The following is a 16,419-nucleotide window of genomic DNA, read 5'->3' as shown; positions in this document are numbered from 1 at the left end:
CAGAGACAGTGCAGTTTGGTTCTAGACCTCTTCAATAAAGCAAATATTGTAATAAAGCAAGTCACACAAATTGTTTTCCAATGCATATGAAAGTTATGTTCATACTATCCTGTAGTCTATTAACTGTGTAATAGCATTATGTCTGAAAAATGTACATACCTTAATTAAAAAATACTTTATTGCTAAAATTTTCTAATGATCATCTGAGCCTTCAGTGAGCCATAATCTTTCTGCTAGTGGAGGGTTTTGCCTCAACGTTGATGGCTGCTGACTGCTCAGGGTGGTGGTTGCTGAAGGTTGGGGTGGCTGTGGCAATTTCTTAAAATCCAACAACAATGAAATTTGCCGTATCAGTTGACTCTGTTTCCCCATAGCATACAATGCTGTTTGATAGCACTTTACCTGCAGTAGAACTTCTTTCAAAATTGGAGTCAATCCTCTGAAACCCTGCCACTGCTTTATCAACTAAGTTAATGTCATATTCTAAATTCTCTGTTGTCATTTCAACAATGTTCACAGCATCTTCACCAGTAGATTCCACTTTCTTTGCTTAACCGTAGGAAGCAATTCCTTACCTGTTCAAGTTTTATCATGAGATTGCAGCAATTCACTCACATCTTCAGGCTCCACTTCTAGTTCTCTTGGTGTTTCTATCACATATCACGTCTGCAGTGACTTTCTTCACTGAAGTCTTGCATTCCTCAAAGTCATCCATGAGGGTTGGAATCAACTTCCGTCAAACTCCTGTTAATATTGCTATTTTGACCTCCCCTTATGAACCAAGAATATTCTTAATAGCATCTAGAATGGTGAATGCTTTCCAGAAAGTTTTCAGTTTACTTTTCCAGATCCATTAGAGGAAACACTATCTATCAGAGCGGTAGCCTTACAAAATCTATTTCTTAAATACATTTGAAAGTAGAAATTACTCCTTAAACCATGGACTGCAGAATGATGTCGTGTTAGCAGGCATGAGAACAGTAATCTTGTAAATTTCCATCAGCGCTCTTGGGTGACAGGTACATTTGTCAGTGATCAGTAATAGTTTGAAAGGAACCTTTTTTTAGTGATAGGTCTCAACAGTTGGCTTAAAATATTCAGTAAACTATGCTTTAAACAGATGTCCTGTCATCCAGGCTTTGTTCCATTTATGGAGCACAGGCAGAGTAGATTTAGCATAATTCTTTTTTTTTTTTTAAACAGAGTCTTGCTCTGTCACCCAGGCTGGAGTGCAGTGGCACGATTTCAGCTCACTGCAACCTCCGCCTCCCGGGTTCAAGCGATTCTCTTGCTTCAGCCTCCTGAGTAGCTGGGATTACAGGCATCCGCCACGATGTCTGGCTAATTTTTGTATCGTTAGTAGAGACGGGGTTTCACCATGTTAGTCAGGCTGGTCTTGAACTCCTGACCTCAGGTGATCCGCCCACCTCGGCCTCCCAAAGTGCTGGGATTACAGCTGTGAGCCACTGCATCCAGCCCTCGATTTAGCATAATTCTTAAGGGCCCTGGGATTTTTTTAGAATGGTAAATGAGCGTTGGCTTCAACTTCAAGTCACCAGCTCCATTAGCACCTAACACGAGAGGCAGCATATCCTTTGAAGCTTTGAAGCCAGGCACCTGCTTCTTTCTAGCGTGAAAGTCATAGGTGGCATCTTCTTTCAACAGAAGGCTGTTTTATTTATTCTACATTGAAAATCTGTTGTTTAGTGTAGCTGTCTTCATCAATGATCTTAGCTGGATCTTCTGTATCACTTGCTGCAGCTTCTCATCAGCACTCGCTGCTTCACCTTGCACTTTTATGTTAGAGACAGCTTCTTTCCTTAAACCTCATGAACCAACCCCTGCTAGCTTCATACTTCTGCAGCTTCCTCACCTCTCTCAGCCTTCTTAGAATTGGAGAGTTAGGGCATTGCTCTGGATTAGGCTTTGGCTGAGGGAAATGTTGTAGCTTGTTTGATCTTCTATCCAGACCACAAAAACTTTCTCCCTGTCAGCAATAAGGCTGTTTCTCTTTCTCATCCTTTGTGCGTTCATGAGAGTAGCACTTTTTAATTTGTTTTAAGGACTTTTCCTTTGCAGTCACAGCTTGGCTGTTTGGCTCAAGAGGCCTGGGTTTCTGCCTATGCTTGCTTTCGACATGTCTTTCTTACCAAGCGTAATCATTTCTAGCTTTTGATTTAAGTGAGACAGGAGTGACTCTTCCTTTCATTTGAACACTTAGAGGCCATTATAGGGTTATCAATTGGCCCAATTTCAATATAGTTGTGTCTTAGGAAATAAGGAGGCCTGGGGAGAGGGAGAGAGATGGTGAACGGCCAGTCAGTCTAGAGCAGTCAGAACAAACGCAACATTTATTGATTAAGTTCACTGTCATGGGTGAGGTTTGTGGCACCCTAAAACAATTACAATAGTAACATCAAAGATCACTGATGACAGATCACCACAACAGATATAATAACAATGAAAAAGTTTGAAATATTGCAGTAATTACCAAAATGTGACACAGACACACGAAGTGAGCACACGCTGTTGGAAAAATGACACTGACAGGCTTGCTCGATACAGGATTGCCACAAATCTTCACTTTGTAAAAAGCGCAATATCTGCAAAGTGCAATAAAGAGAAGTGCAATGAAACAAGGTATGCCTGTATTTTCCCTTCTCCAATTAATAAGTGTTTTTTGGGAAAATACTTAGCGACTGCAAATTTCTACAAGCTCATTTTTTTATTTTTTACTCCCAGCTGACTTCATTGGGCATATAAGGCAAGTGTTGGTGTGACTAGGTTTCTTGGGCAGGTCTCTTCTTCTTTGATCTTGGATGTGGACAGGGTGGGTGATTTGTGTGCCAGAGTGGAGGTACATTTGTGGGTTTGGACCGTGTGAAATGGCTTCGTGGAAAATTGATGATGCAACTTTAAAGTTATTTTTGATCACCACCTTCTCAAGAAAGGAAAAACACATGAGTGAATCGTAGGGGATACACACACTGAACAGATCCTGGCTTTTACTTACTATAGTAAATGGCACACTCCCTTTTTCCCCTCCTTTTATTCTTTACTTACAAGGCTCCAAAGAAGGAAATGCAAAAGTAGCCACATTGGAAGAGCAACCCTCTTGGTGCTAAGAAAACGATGTGGTCAGTTTGGGCACATGAGCCCAGAGAACAAGAATAGCCTTGACTCACACACATAATGTGTGTTAACATTATGTTATGATTAACTTTTTAAATGACAGAGATTCACAGACTTCTAACATAGAAGCACTAGGGCAATAATAACACAGTTTTGCAGAAAGTCCTGTTCTATTTTACAGCAGTCTGCCCAATAAGGCTTTCATCCTTCTTATCCACATCTTTCTTTTTACTTACCAACATTTCTCTGAGATAGCTAAGCTAAATTTTAGAAACAATAGTCTGAGTTCACGTTCTCAAAGCCTCTTACTAGTCTGTTTATAAATTTTGGCCAGCCACAAACATTTGGGTCAAGGACAGTGTTATCTGTAGGAGAATATGGGATGGAAGCTCTTTAGTTGCTCATGGAGTTGGAAGGGTGTGAGGAGGAGTGCGGAGATCATTTTCTTTCATTTTCCTTCCCCTTATCAAAAAACAGAAAAACTAAAATCCTAACTTTTCTAGTAGGGTAGGGCATATTTGACTTTTAAAAATAAAAACCATAAACTGCCATTAAGTTAGACACCCATGCCCTATGCATATGTAGTTAATTACATAAGCATAGCTTCCCCTTTTTCCCATTAGATTTTATCTTGAAGGTTCTAGCCTATCAATCTTTTATCTTTTCCATTCCTTTTTCTATCCTCAAATCTATTATGGGTCAGTTTTTATCCAAGACTAGGACAGTGTCACTCCCTCCGATGGGTCAGCGATGGGCATCTCCCATCTTGTTGCTCCCTACGTTCACCTCAGCCAGCCTGCCTCATCACGTGGATGTGTGTGGCTGCGTTTCTCACTTGGAAAAGCCACTCATATACCATTACTTATTGTGGAATCACAGACTCCTTAGAATTAGAGTTGATTTAGTCTGATCACTTTACTATCCAATGCTGCCATACCATCCATTGTACTTCTAAAAGGAATTTTTTCAGATCTGTTCGAACATTTCCAATCAAAGAGGCTTCACCATCAGACAGGGCAAACATTTCTATATTTTAAGAGATTTAACGTGTTAGTTATAATCTGCTTGCCTGTAACGTCTACCCGTTGAGTCTACTTTTGCCTTCCAGAGGTCTATACACTGTTAAATACATTTCTCTATAATAGTTCTTTAAATATTTGAAGACTTTTGTTTATTCTCTTGGAAAAGCAATTGTCTCCTTATAAGTGTGGCCCAGCATCAAGTTCAAGGCTTTAGCTTCCCATTTGTTACATTTACCCATAAGCCATTTCCTCTGAAGAGAATTTAAAGCAGAGCGTTCAAGCATTGTGCAATGAGGAAAGGGCATAGGAAAAGGACAGGAAGGGAGAAATGAAGTGATTGGATGTAGCTGGCAGGATCAGATGAACTCAGACCTGTGAAAGAAGAAAAGCAAGTTCAAGTTTCCTACTCATTCAGGCTGGTGCCCATTGTGCTCAGGATTAGATTTTCAGGTGCCTGGGGTTTCTCTTTTTGCCTCAAGAATAAAATAGGTGTGACGGAGTAACTGGAGTACAGGAGCACTTCCCTGTACATAATGGAGAGGTTGTGCGCATCTACTGCTTATCAGTCGAATTCCGTTTCCCCATGGATTCACTTTATAATTTCAGAAGTATTTTTTCTTTACTACTACTAATTGATCTGTAATTGATCCATGGAGGCAACCATCACATTTGCTATCCTGAACTTGGAGACAAAACCATTTACGAGCTTTTTACATACAGCCGATCTACTAGGTGAACTTTAGGGTTAAAGAACCTTATTTAGTTAAAAATAAGTATTCAGAAGTGTCTGAGGTCAATCTTAACATGGCTTACATTGCTGCCATGCCTCTTCATTAATTGTGGCCGTGTCTTTTCACAAATAATATTTCATGGGGTCTAGCGTAGCTTCAAAATGAGTTTCACCTGGAGTTCAAGTGCTTCCTGTGCAGGCCACTGCTGCATTGCCTTTCTCCCAGCCTGCCCTCCTTCCAGCGGGCATTCCTGGGTGTTTTCTTTGGCAGGTTAACGTGCTGCTCTTCAGTTTTAAATGCGATAATGACTTAATGTTTGGGCTTTCTTTTGTGCAGTGCAGTTTTATAAGTGTAATATAACAATCCAGGGTTTGTGCTCATCCAGCTGTGTGGGCTGATCCAGGGTGTGTTGAGATCTGTGGCTTTGGCCTTGTGTTCCTGCACAATGAGGGTGGCTGTGTTTTCTTCGGGTAGGTACCTGAGGCTTTGTGTGGTTGCTTAGGAATGGTGATTTCACGTTTGCCTCTCATCATCTTACTGGTAAGTAAAAATGGTTACCAAATATCCTGAGAAACAGCATGGGCTTGGATCCAATGACAAGCAGAGAGGCTGCGGATGTGCTGATCAGGAGGGACTTAGGGCAGCTCTCTTGTTTCTGACTACCTTTTTTGCCATGTTTTCACCAGCTGTGAATGCAATCATTATAGCAAATCCCTGTCTTTAGCATTTGATAGCATTTCTGAGTCTTTGCAAATCCCACTAGAATGCATACACTCTCAGAAGCCTTTCAGACTTAGGTTAGCCCTTTGATCCATTTATGGTGACACGATGACTAGGACTGTGGAAGAGACCTGAAGAGGCATCTGGATGCCGGGTCCACCCGTGTTCTCCACCTCCCTGTCCTATCTGTTTTGTTTCCAGGTCTCCTAGGTAGGTCTGGATGGTCAGAAACCAGAGGGTCAGATTGTACGCTGCTGGAATATCTGATGGGAAAGTTTAGATCAAAGACCCAATCTCTTATAAGCAGAAGTAAATTATTTAAAAAATGATTTCTCAGCTACTTTGGCAAGGCTGCCAAATCTTTATTAGAGAGTGCTTGGCAGTACTTCACTTCAAAAGGTCATAAACTCACATGCCTTGAGTAGGAGTGCAGGTAACATGAGTGAGTGAGAAGGGCCAGGCAGGAGCTCACCGGGCATGCACCAAAGCATAGCGCACTCGTTGCCTGCACGGAGCAGCTGCTACTCAACTGCGGCCGGTTGTCCTCAGGCTGTGGAGCTGGCTCAGTGTTGCCAATTTAAAAGGACCTGCAAGTCTCGACTTTTACGTATCATTTTCCAATTTTAAACGTTGGCAGCTAGTTCAGAAGTTTAAAAATATTTGTGTGGACCAAAGGAAACACATCTTTGGGGCATCCCAGTTTGTGACCCCTTGGGTTGGCTGTGTTGGGAGAAAGCGAGAAAGGTGTAAACGACAGATCTCATCACTTTGATGACTTCGCTTTGGTCTGATGCTCACATGAACACACAATATTAGTTCTGTCAGTTATGTACCACGGTGAGGGCTCAAACATGATTTCTCTCTGCGCCTTTTTAGTCTCCAGATTGAAATACGAGTATCAGGCAAAACATAACAGGCTCAGGTCTTGCAAGTTGTGGAGCGAAGGCTGCCAGTGATGGTGGTAGAAGGTGGAGGGCTTATTCTAGTTCTCTTCTGCTTAATCCGGTTTTTCACTGACACCTATGACTGCCCTGGGAGACAGGCTTAACACACTTGTTCAAGGAAGCACCATAAGTCAAAGCAAAGAACAAATGGGAAATAAAAGTGATGGCCATAAAAATAGGAAGAAGAGTATGATGAGGGGAGGCAGGTTATGGATTTTGCATAATCTCTTTAGCCACTTGAAGGAAAGATACTAACTGTAAAATCTTTACTTTTTCTGGTTGATGTGGTATTTCTTTTCTTCTTCCTCCTTTTTTTTTTTTTTTGAGATGGAGTCTTGCTCTGTCACCCACGCTGGAGAGCAGTGGCGCGATCTTGGCTCACTGCAGCCTCTGCCTCCCGGGTTCCAGCGATTCTCCTGCTTCAGCTTCCTGGGTAGCTGGGATTACAGGCGCCTGCCACCACGCCTGGCTAATTTTTGTATTTTAAGTAGAGACGGGGTTTCGCCATGTTGGCCAGGCTGGTCTCGAACTCCTGACCTCAGGTGATCCACCCGCCTCTGCCTCTCAAAATGCTGGGATTACAAGCATGAGCCACCATGCCCGGCCTATGTGATATTTCTTTTTTTTTTTTTTTTTTTTTTTTTTTGAGACGGAGTCTCGCTCTGCTGCCCAGGCTGGAGTGCAGTGGCATGATCTCGGCTCACTGCAAGCTCCGCCTCCCGGGTTCACGCCATTCTCCTGCCTCAGCCTCTCTGAGTAGCTGGGACTACAGGCGCCCGCCACCATGCCCGGCTAAATTTTTGTATTTTTAGTAGAGACGGGGTTTCACCGTGGTCTCGAGCTCCTGACCTCGTGATCCGCCCGCCTCGGCCTCCCAAAGTGCTGGGATTACAAGCGTGAGCCACCGCGCCCGGCCCTATGTGATATTTCTAAGATGTCAGATTCTAAAAAGGTAGCTGTTGAAACTAGAAAATGTAATGATAGCATTCTAAATTTCTAGATAGGTATTAAGAAGGGAATTTTGAACCTATAGTTTCTGTTGAAATCTTGGACAAATTAGGATAAAATAAATAAGCAAATCTAGGGAATAAGTGCAAACAGCAAACAAACAAAACCCAGCAACAACAAAAAACTCAAAGCCAGTTTGTCTGGCTTTGAAGAGAAATTGTACTAATTCATGTCTTTATTTTAATGAATGCAAGAGTAAATAAGAAATCTAATTAAAATCACCATTGAAAGGACATTATTTGTTAATTAAATGCTTGCAAATCTTATTTGTATGCTGAGTCCTCCCAAATATCAATCAGTTCTTACAATACAAAAGGCGGCAATAAGACGCAGTGGAAAGAACCTTTGTATTGTAGTTCTTACTGTCATTCCTGTAGGGTGAGCTCTACCCATCAATCTTCCCTCACTTGATGACTTACCATTTTTCATGCATATACTTAGAGAAGTACACAGTATAATGCAATATAATGAATTGCAAATGTAAGAAAAGATCAAAAGTGTAGGTTAAATCCTTGTAACAAAATAGTAAGTTGCCATTAAAATAATGTCATAAATTTATACATTCAGGTAAGAAATGATCCCCAAAATAATATGTAGGCTGAGTGTGGTAGCTCATGCCTATCTATAATCCCAGCACTTTGGGAAGCTGAAGCAAGGGAGGATTGCTTAAGTCCAGGAGTTCAAGACCAACCTAGGCAACATAGTGAGACCCCGTCTCAACAAGAAATAAAAAAATCAGCTGGGTGTAGTGGCGTGGGCCTTTAGTCCCAGGTACTCGGGAGGCTGAAATGGGAAGACCACTTGAGCCAGGGAGGTTGAGGCTGCAGTGAGCCGAGATTACACCACTGCACTCCAGCCTGAGTGACACAGTGAGACTCTATCTCAAAAAAGAAAGAAAGAAAAATATATATATATACGCACATATACATATATATATAAAGTTTAAAAAAGCAGTATATAAAGAGAGTAGAAGATGAAGATGTGTTCCCATTTATGTTTTACATTTAAACAAAAAAGACCTGTGTGTATGTGGCTATTGTTTTATGCAGGATAGATTTGGAAGGATGCACATATGCATAAAAATAACTGTTAACCTTTCCACAGTGCCTGATTTTTAAAAACGATAGTAAAATTGCTTTTGTTGAAATATCAAAGCAACAATGCTTTGATATTTCAAAGCTGATGGATATATTTCTGTTCTCATCTGACTCCACCTTTCACTTGACATCATGGTTGATAATTTGCTCCTTTTTGAAAAAGTTGACTTGTTTCTTCAGAGCGCTTTCCCCGGGTTTTCTTTCTGTCTTTTCCCCTGCACCTTCTGTCTTTGTTGAGGGCACATTTGCTACCTCATGTGTAAAGTTTGGAGAGCCCAGGGCTCAGGCAGCTCTGTTCTTTTCCTAGAGAATTTCATTCATTCCCTTTGCTTTAAATCACCATTATGCTGCTGTTCTTGCCTCAAATTTCTATCACCATTTACCTTCCTGACATCCCCAACTAGATGTTTAATAAGCACCTAAAATGTAATAATACAAATAACATGTCCAGGTGCGGGGGCTCACGCTTATAATCCCAGCACATTGGGAGACCAGGTGGGCGGATCACCTGAAGTCGTGAGTTCAAGACCAGCCTGACCAACATGGAGAAACACCATCTCTACTAAAAATACAAAATTAGCCGGGTGTGGTGGTGCATGCCTGTAATCCCAACTACTTGGGAGGCTGAGGCAGCAGAATTGCTCGAACTCTGGAGGTGGAGGTTGTGGTGAGCCGAGATCATACCATTGCACTCCAGCCTGGGCAACAAGAGCGAAATTCCATCTCAAAAAATATAAATAAATACATAAAATAAAACATATAAAAATATAAGAATAACATATAAGATATATGTCATACATATATAATAAAATATAAACATATAAAATATAATAATAAAAATAACATACGTGGAACTTTTACATTTCTACCCATTACCATAGTCCCCAAGCCTTTTCTTTCCCAGGAAATGGCACCATGATTTATCCATTTTTGCTGATGCCAAAAATGGAACAGAATCATTCTTGATTCTCTCCCTTTCCCTCGTTTCTCCTCACTGAGTCATCAAGAGATATTGTTGGCCCCACCACTAACATTTATCTTGCAGCTATGAATCTGTGGACTTTCTCCCCCTGCACTGCCACCATCCTGGTTAATCCCACCATCAGTGTTGACCTGGTTCACAGCAATTGCCTCTACTTCCACTGCTGTTCTTCTACAGTCATTCTCCACAGAGAGTAAACTTCCAGAGTTCGAAAGAGATTTTTTTTTAAATGACTTTCCATTGATCCTGAAATAAAATCCAGTTTTTTTAAAGTTATCTTCAAGGGCCATTATGATCTAGCCTCTTTCTGCCTCTCTGAGCTAGTCTTTGGCACACCTTCTTTTTGCTCATCACACTTGGCCATATCTCTGTCTCTCTTTCTGTCTCAAGCCCTTTCCCTTGTTTCCCCTGCCTGGAATATGCTTCCTTTGGTCTTTGTATGATGGATGTCTTCTCAGCCTTCATGTCACTTCCTTTGAAAGACCTCCCTCAATATCCTTGCTAAAGTAGATCTTTAATCTCACCTGCCCAACTCCTATGTGCCTTCAGCATGTTAATTTCCTCTTTGATATCTATCTGAATCCAAAACCATATTGTTGATTTGGTGACTGTTGGTTTTCTCATTCTAGGATATAAATTCAATGGAGGCCATGCATCTCGTTAACTGTGGTATTCCCATGGCCTGGAACAATATCCAGCACGTAGAAAACCTTCAATAGAAGAATACATGAATGAATAAATGACATTTGAAATTAATTTTGGAAGATAAGTGATAGAGGCAATAATAAAGTTTGGAGCTGTAATTTTTTTCTTTATTCTTCTAGTACTGACATCATTTTATGGTGACATACACAGTACTGTCTCATTTTAAGTATAGACATTAGAGCAGCTAGTTGGAGAGAAGACACTGTTATAAAATGAAAGCAGCATCAATTGCATTTAGGATATTTGAATTCTGATCTCAGCTTTACTACTAGTTCAGAGTGGCTATTAGCATGCCACTCCTCATTGGGCTTATTTCACTTGTAAAATCATGGAGCAGATGAGCTGTTTTCTAGTGTTCATTCTGATCCATTAATTACCATCTTGAATCAGTGTCACTTGTGATTTTACTATTAGTCCACGTTGCCATCATATCACTTTTTTCATATTCTCTGTTTTAGTTTCTTTCCAAACTTTCTCCTTCTGCCTTTTTCCTCAATACTTACAATATTTCTTTTTTTGAGGCAGAGTCTCACTCTGTCGCCCAGGCTGGAGTGCAGTGGCGCAATCTCCGCTCACTGGAACCTCTGCCTCTCAGGTTCAAGTGATTCTCCTGCCTCAGCCTCCCAAGAGCTGGGATTACAGGTGCCCACCACCATGCCCGGCTAATTTTTTGTATTTTTGGTAGAGGCGGGGTTTCACTATGTTGGCCAGGCTTGTCTTGAACTCCTGACCTCGTGATCCACCCACCTCGGCCTCCCAAAGTGCTGGTATTACGGGCGTAAGCCACCGCACCCAGCCAATATTTAAAATATTTCTTAGCACTTTGAGCTCTTCCCCAGACACTGTTTTGCCTTAAAAGGCTAATTTTGCAGATAGACTTGAGATTAACTTGGTTAGTCTTGAGACAGACTTAATACAGATGTTATCTATTCAGCTATGCATATAATAAATGAGGAACAAGTAACATTGCTTCTTTGTTCCTGCAGTACGTGTTTCTTACAATATAAGAGAATGATGATGAGAATAATATTAAGTGTTATTGCTGGCATTTAGGAAATTCCAGAAGAAGGTAGTTCCAAATAGCAAAACATTGTACTTAACAGAGGTTCTTCTAAGGAGTTAAAAACTTTATGTGGCTTTTGAAGAAATAGAATACCTTCTAAGACAACAACAGTAGAACAAATTTTACAAAGCCATGAAAATTAGAATTAGAAATATATTAGGAGGCCGGTGGTGGTAGAGTCAGGATAGAAAATAGAAGAAACCAAAAATAAAGTCAGATAGAACAAGGGTGGATGCAGTTAATGAAAATTTTGGGTGGTTATGTAGATTACTTTTTAATCCTTTCGCAAAGCTAAGTAAGCATATGAGTTGGCAAGCCTAGGCTGCCATTCCAAGAAAAATAAAAAAAAAAAAAAAAAAAAAAAAGAACCAACAAAAGTGTAAAAGGCTAACAGAGTAAGTAGATAAGAAACAGGACTGTGTCCTTAGGCCAGATTTGCTAGGCCCCAACTCGAAGGCAGGTTTTGCTTTAAATGGAATGTTCCAATAATGTCCCTTAGGCTGTGGACATACTTTTCAGACTTACTCCTGGGACTCATGGGATTCCCTTCTTCAACTCACTTTTGTACAGAGAGAAAAGAAGATAGAAACTTTGGGAAAAATGAAGTTGCTCCTTACATGGGGAAAACTGAAGTCTCCCAGGAATGAGGTAGCATGAGAGAGATACTCAGAGTTCTACTAACCATTCACACATTTGCTTTCTCCATGGATATTTTAGAGACAGGGCCTCATTCTGTCACCCAGGCTGAAGTGCAGTGGTACAATCACAGTTCAGTGTGGTCTCAAACTCCTAGGCTCAAGTGATCCTCCCACCTCAGCCTCTTGAGGAGCTGGGACCACAGGCACGTACCACCATGCCCACTTAATTTTTTTTTTTTTAGTTTTTTGTACAGACAGGGTCTCACTATGTTGGCTAGGCTGGTCTCAAACTCTGGTCCTGAAGCAATCCTCCTGCCTCAGACTCCCAAAGTGTTGGAATTATAGGCATGAGCCATCATGCCTGGCCTCCCCACAGATACATATATATATTTTTATTATACTTTAAGTTCTAGGGTGCATGTGTACAACGTGCAGGTTTGTTACGTATGTATACATGTGCCATGTCGGTTTGTTGCCCCCATCAACTCGTCATTTACATTAGGTATTTCCTCTAATGCTATCCCTCCCCTCGCCCCTCCCACCCCTCGAAAGGCCCCAGTGTGTGATGTTCCTCGCCCTGTGTCCATGTGATCTCGTTGTTCAACTCCCACCTATGAGTGAGAATGTGCAGTGTTTGGTTTTCTGTCCTTGTGATAGTTTGCTTAGAATGATGGTTTCCAGCTTCATCCATGTCCCTACAAAGGACATGAACTCATCCTTTTTTATGGCTGCATAGTATTCCATGGTGTATATGTGCCACATTTTCTTAATCCAGTCTATCATTGATGGACATTTGGGTTGGTTCCAAGTCTTTGCTATTGTGAATAGTGCCACAATAAACATATGTGTGCATGTGTCTTTATAGTAGCATGATTTGTAATCCTTTGGGTATATACCCAGTAATGGGATCACTGGGTCAAATGGTATTTCTAGTTCTAGATCCTTGAGGAATTGCCACACTGTCTTCTACAATGGTTGAACGAATTTCCACTCCCACCAACAGTGTAAAAGTGTTCCTATTTCTCCACATACTATCCAGCATCTGTTGTTTCCTGACTTTTTAATGATCACCGTTCTAACTCACCACAGATATTTTTGAGAGCTCCTTGTGTACAAGGCACTGAGCTAGACATCAGATATAAAACTAGAAAAACAAACCTAGTCATTGCCCTTCATAGCACTTACTATCTTATCAAATCTAAAATCTGGGCCCGAAGTAAATAAAAACAAAACCAAAAAACTACTTTTGAAGATACTAATGAGTATATTTTAAGAAAACTTTTCACTGACACATCTCAAGTTTATATTTGTATTTAGGGATGCTAGATAAAATAACAAATTTTTAATATGAGTATGTCTTAGATATGTCAAGGGACATACCTATATTGAAGTATTTATTTGTTGCTAATCTGAGATTCAAGTTTAACTCAGCATCTTTTGTTATTATTTGGGTAACCCTAATTTATACCTAAACAATTTTAAGACTAGGGTTAAGAATACCAATACTGCGACATTGGTGTAAGTACTGAGGCATAACTTTTTTTTTTCAAATGGGGTTGGAGCATTTGAAAGGATTTAAGGTGTAAGGACTGACCAAAATCCCAGTATCCCATGACATCAGTAAGTCAGGGGATTCCCTATTTTTCCATGTCATGAAGTTTTCCTTGAAATCATCATCATAAAGGAACATGCATTGTGTAACCATTGTTTATTTTGCCAATATTTATGTTGGGACAATTGTTTATTTATTTATTAAATTTATTTATTTATTTATTTATTTATTTATTTATTTATTTATTTTTTGAGACGGCGTCTCACTGTGTTGCCAGGCTGGAGTGCAGTGGCACAATCTCAGCTCACTGCAACCTCCGCCTCCCGGGTTCAAGCAATTCCCCTGCCCCAGCCTCCCAAGTAGCTGGGACTACAGGCACGCACCACCACGCCCAACTGACTTTTGTATTTTTAATAGAGATGGGGTTTCACCATGTTGGCCAGAATGGTTTCGATATCTTGACTTTGTGATCCGCCCACCTCAGCCTCCCAAAATGTTGGGATTACAGGCGTGAGCCACCGTGCCCGGCCTAACTTTTAATTTTTGTGGGTGCATAATAGGTGTCTATGGGGTACACAAGATGTTTGATACAGGCATGCAGTGCATAATAATCACATCATGGAGAATGGGGTATCCATCTGTGTTCGGATATTAAGATTGGTTTTCCTATTTATAACAGTATCTGTAATTCAACAAGTAAATTCTCTCCACAACATATTAGTGGTTATTTCTTTGTAGTTTAGTAGAAAGACAAACTCATTCTGCACCTTTTAAGATACTTTACAAACTGTCCTTCTGTATACCTGACCCTTAAACCTTTATAGTGGGACACACTCATGTGTGTGTGTGTGTGTGCGCGTGTGTGTGTTGAGGTGGGGAACTGCTACAGCTAACCTCAGAGCTGCCACAACAAGGGCCTTTTAAATGAATGCTTCTATTTAGTTGCTTTCTGATCAGCTGTTGTCTTTCAAATTGTGTGATTATAGGCAAAGCAACCATTGAAAGATTTGTAGATTTTGGAAATTTTGTAAGCAGTATAGTTGTAGTATTGTTCCTTCACAGGAGAAAGTTTCCACCCGGTAGGCAGAAGTCCTAACCAGTAGTTAGTATTAACTGATGGAAACAGGGTCAAGAGTCCAAACTGGCACTGTATCTGAGATTGCTGAATTACCCTGAGAGGGCAAACGCTTCACATGTAGACCTAAATGAAGATAACAGAATGAGTCGCCAGTATAGACAATGCTGGTCTTTTCCAGTTTCGTGACTGCACAGCTTAGACTTTGGGGGACATTTGGATTACATTACTGGGAATAAAACTTAGAGACAGTTTTCCCCAGTGGACCAGCATCAGCCCCTGCACTGTGAGTTAATACAGGGGCAGGGAATTATGAAGGCATTCTGAAACAGTCGGTTTTCTCTTATAATCAATGGATAAATAGTTCAGCCTCATGTGTCCAATTCAAGTGTGTAGTTGAGCAAACTGTGTAAAGAAACATGAACAGTTCTGCAGTTGTGGCATGATTTACAAACTTTGAATCTGAATAATGTGTTAGATGCTTCAAAAGGATAGACATAGAAAAATGATACCCTGTAGCTTTTTAACAGTTTATGGCATATTAACTCTTACATCCTTTAAAATCCTTTGCTTTATGTATTAATACATACAGTCAGACCTCCTTATCCACAGATTCCCACAGATTCATCCAACTGTATATGGAAAATACTTGGGAAAAAAACAGTAAAAATAATACAATAAAATAAACAATAAAATAATAAAAATAAAATTAAAAACAAAAATACAGTATAACAACTATTTACAGGGCATTTACATTGTATTAGGTATTATAAGTAATATAGAGATGGCTGAAAGTATATAAGCTATATACAAATACTCCTCCATCTTATATAAGGGACTTGAACAGTTGTGGATTTTAGTATTCTCACAAATACCAAGGGATGACTGTATTTTAATTCTTTAGAACTGATGTCCCCACCAACATTTCATTATAACAAATTTCAACCATACAGCAAAATTTTGAAAGAATTTAAAGGGAACATCACTATACTTACCACCTAGATGCTACCATTAGCATTCTACACACTTCTTTTATCACGTCTATGCACCTATCCATCTTTATCCATGCATTAATCCAGCTAATTTTTTGATGCATTTCAAAGTAAAATGCAGACATCCATCCACTTCCCCCTAAATGCATGTCATTAACTATAATTCAGTATTTGTTTATGCTTTTTCTTCTTTTAATGTAAAATTTACATACAGTGAAATTACAAGTCTTAAGCATAAGGTCTTTGAGTTTGGACAAAAGTCTATATCCCTGTCAAGATACAGACTGTCAACTCATCGCACAAACTTCCTTTAAGCACCTTTCTACTCCGTTGTCTCCATACTGAAGCCATCCTTGTTTGTTTATTGTTTCCACTATAAATTGGTTTTGAATGGCATACTTTTTGAAAATTTAAATCAGGTTTAATTTATATATAGTAACATTTATCCTGTCTATTGGACAGTTCTGTTGAATTTTGACAAACGTATATCGTTGTGTAACTACTACCACAGTCAAGACAAAGAACAGTCCCTGCTATCCCCCACCAAAAATTCTCCTGGGTCCCTTTATATTCAGCTCCTTTCCTTGCCCCTAGCTTCCTGCCACCATTGATCTGTTTTCTGGACCTGCAGTTTTACATTTTCTAGAATGGCATAAAAAAAATTGAATAATTTGGTATGTAGTCTTTTGGGTCTGGATTTTTGCACTTAGCATAATGCCTTTGAAATTTCATCCATGAGGCAGTGTGTGTCAAAACTC

General features: G+C 40.1%; 1 protein-coding gene across 3 annotated transcripts in view; it reads left to right on the top strand.

Annotated features, from left to right (window-relative positions):
- PCSK5 (proprotein convertase subtilisin/kexin type 5) overlaps positions 1-16,419 on the top strand; it is a 464,720-nt gene that overhangs the window by 45,586 nt on the left and 402,715 nt on the right. The window lies entirely within an intron of this gene.

This window comes from Nomascus leucogenys, chromosome 1a, assembly GCF_006542625.1.
Source record: "Nomascus leucogenys isolate Asia chromosome 1a, Asia_NLE_v1, whole genome shotgun sequence".
NCBI lineage: Eukaryota > Metazoa > Chordata > Mammalia > Primates > Hylobatidae > Nomascus > Nomascus leucogenys.
Note: the sequence above shows the minus strand (reverse complement) of the source record. Positions and strands in the feature narration are given on the sequence as shown.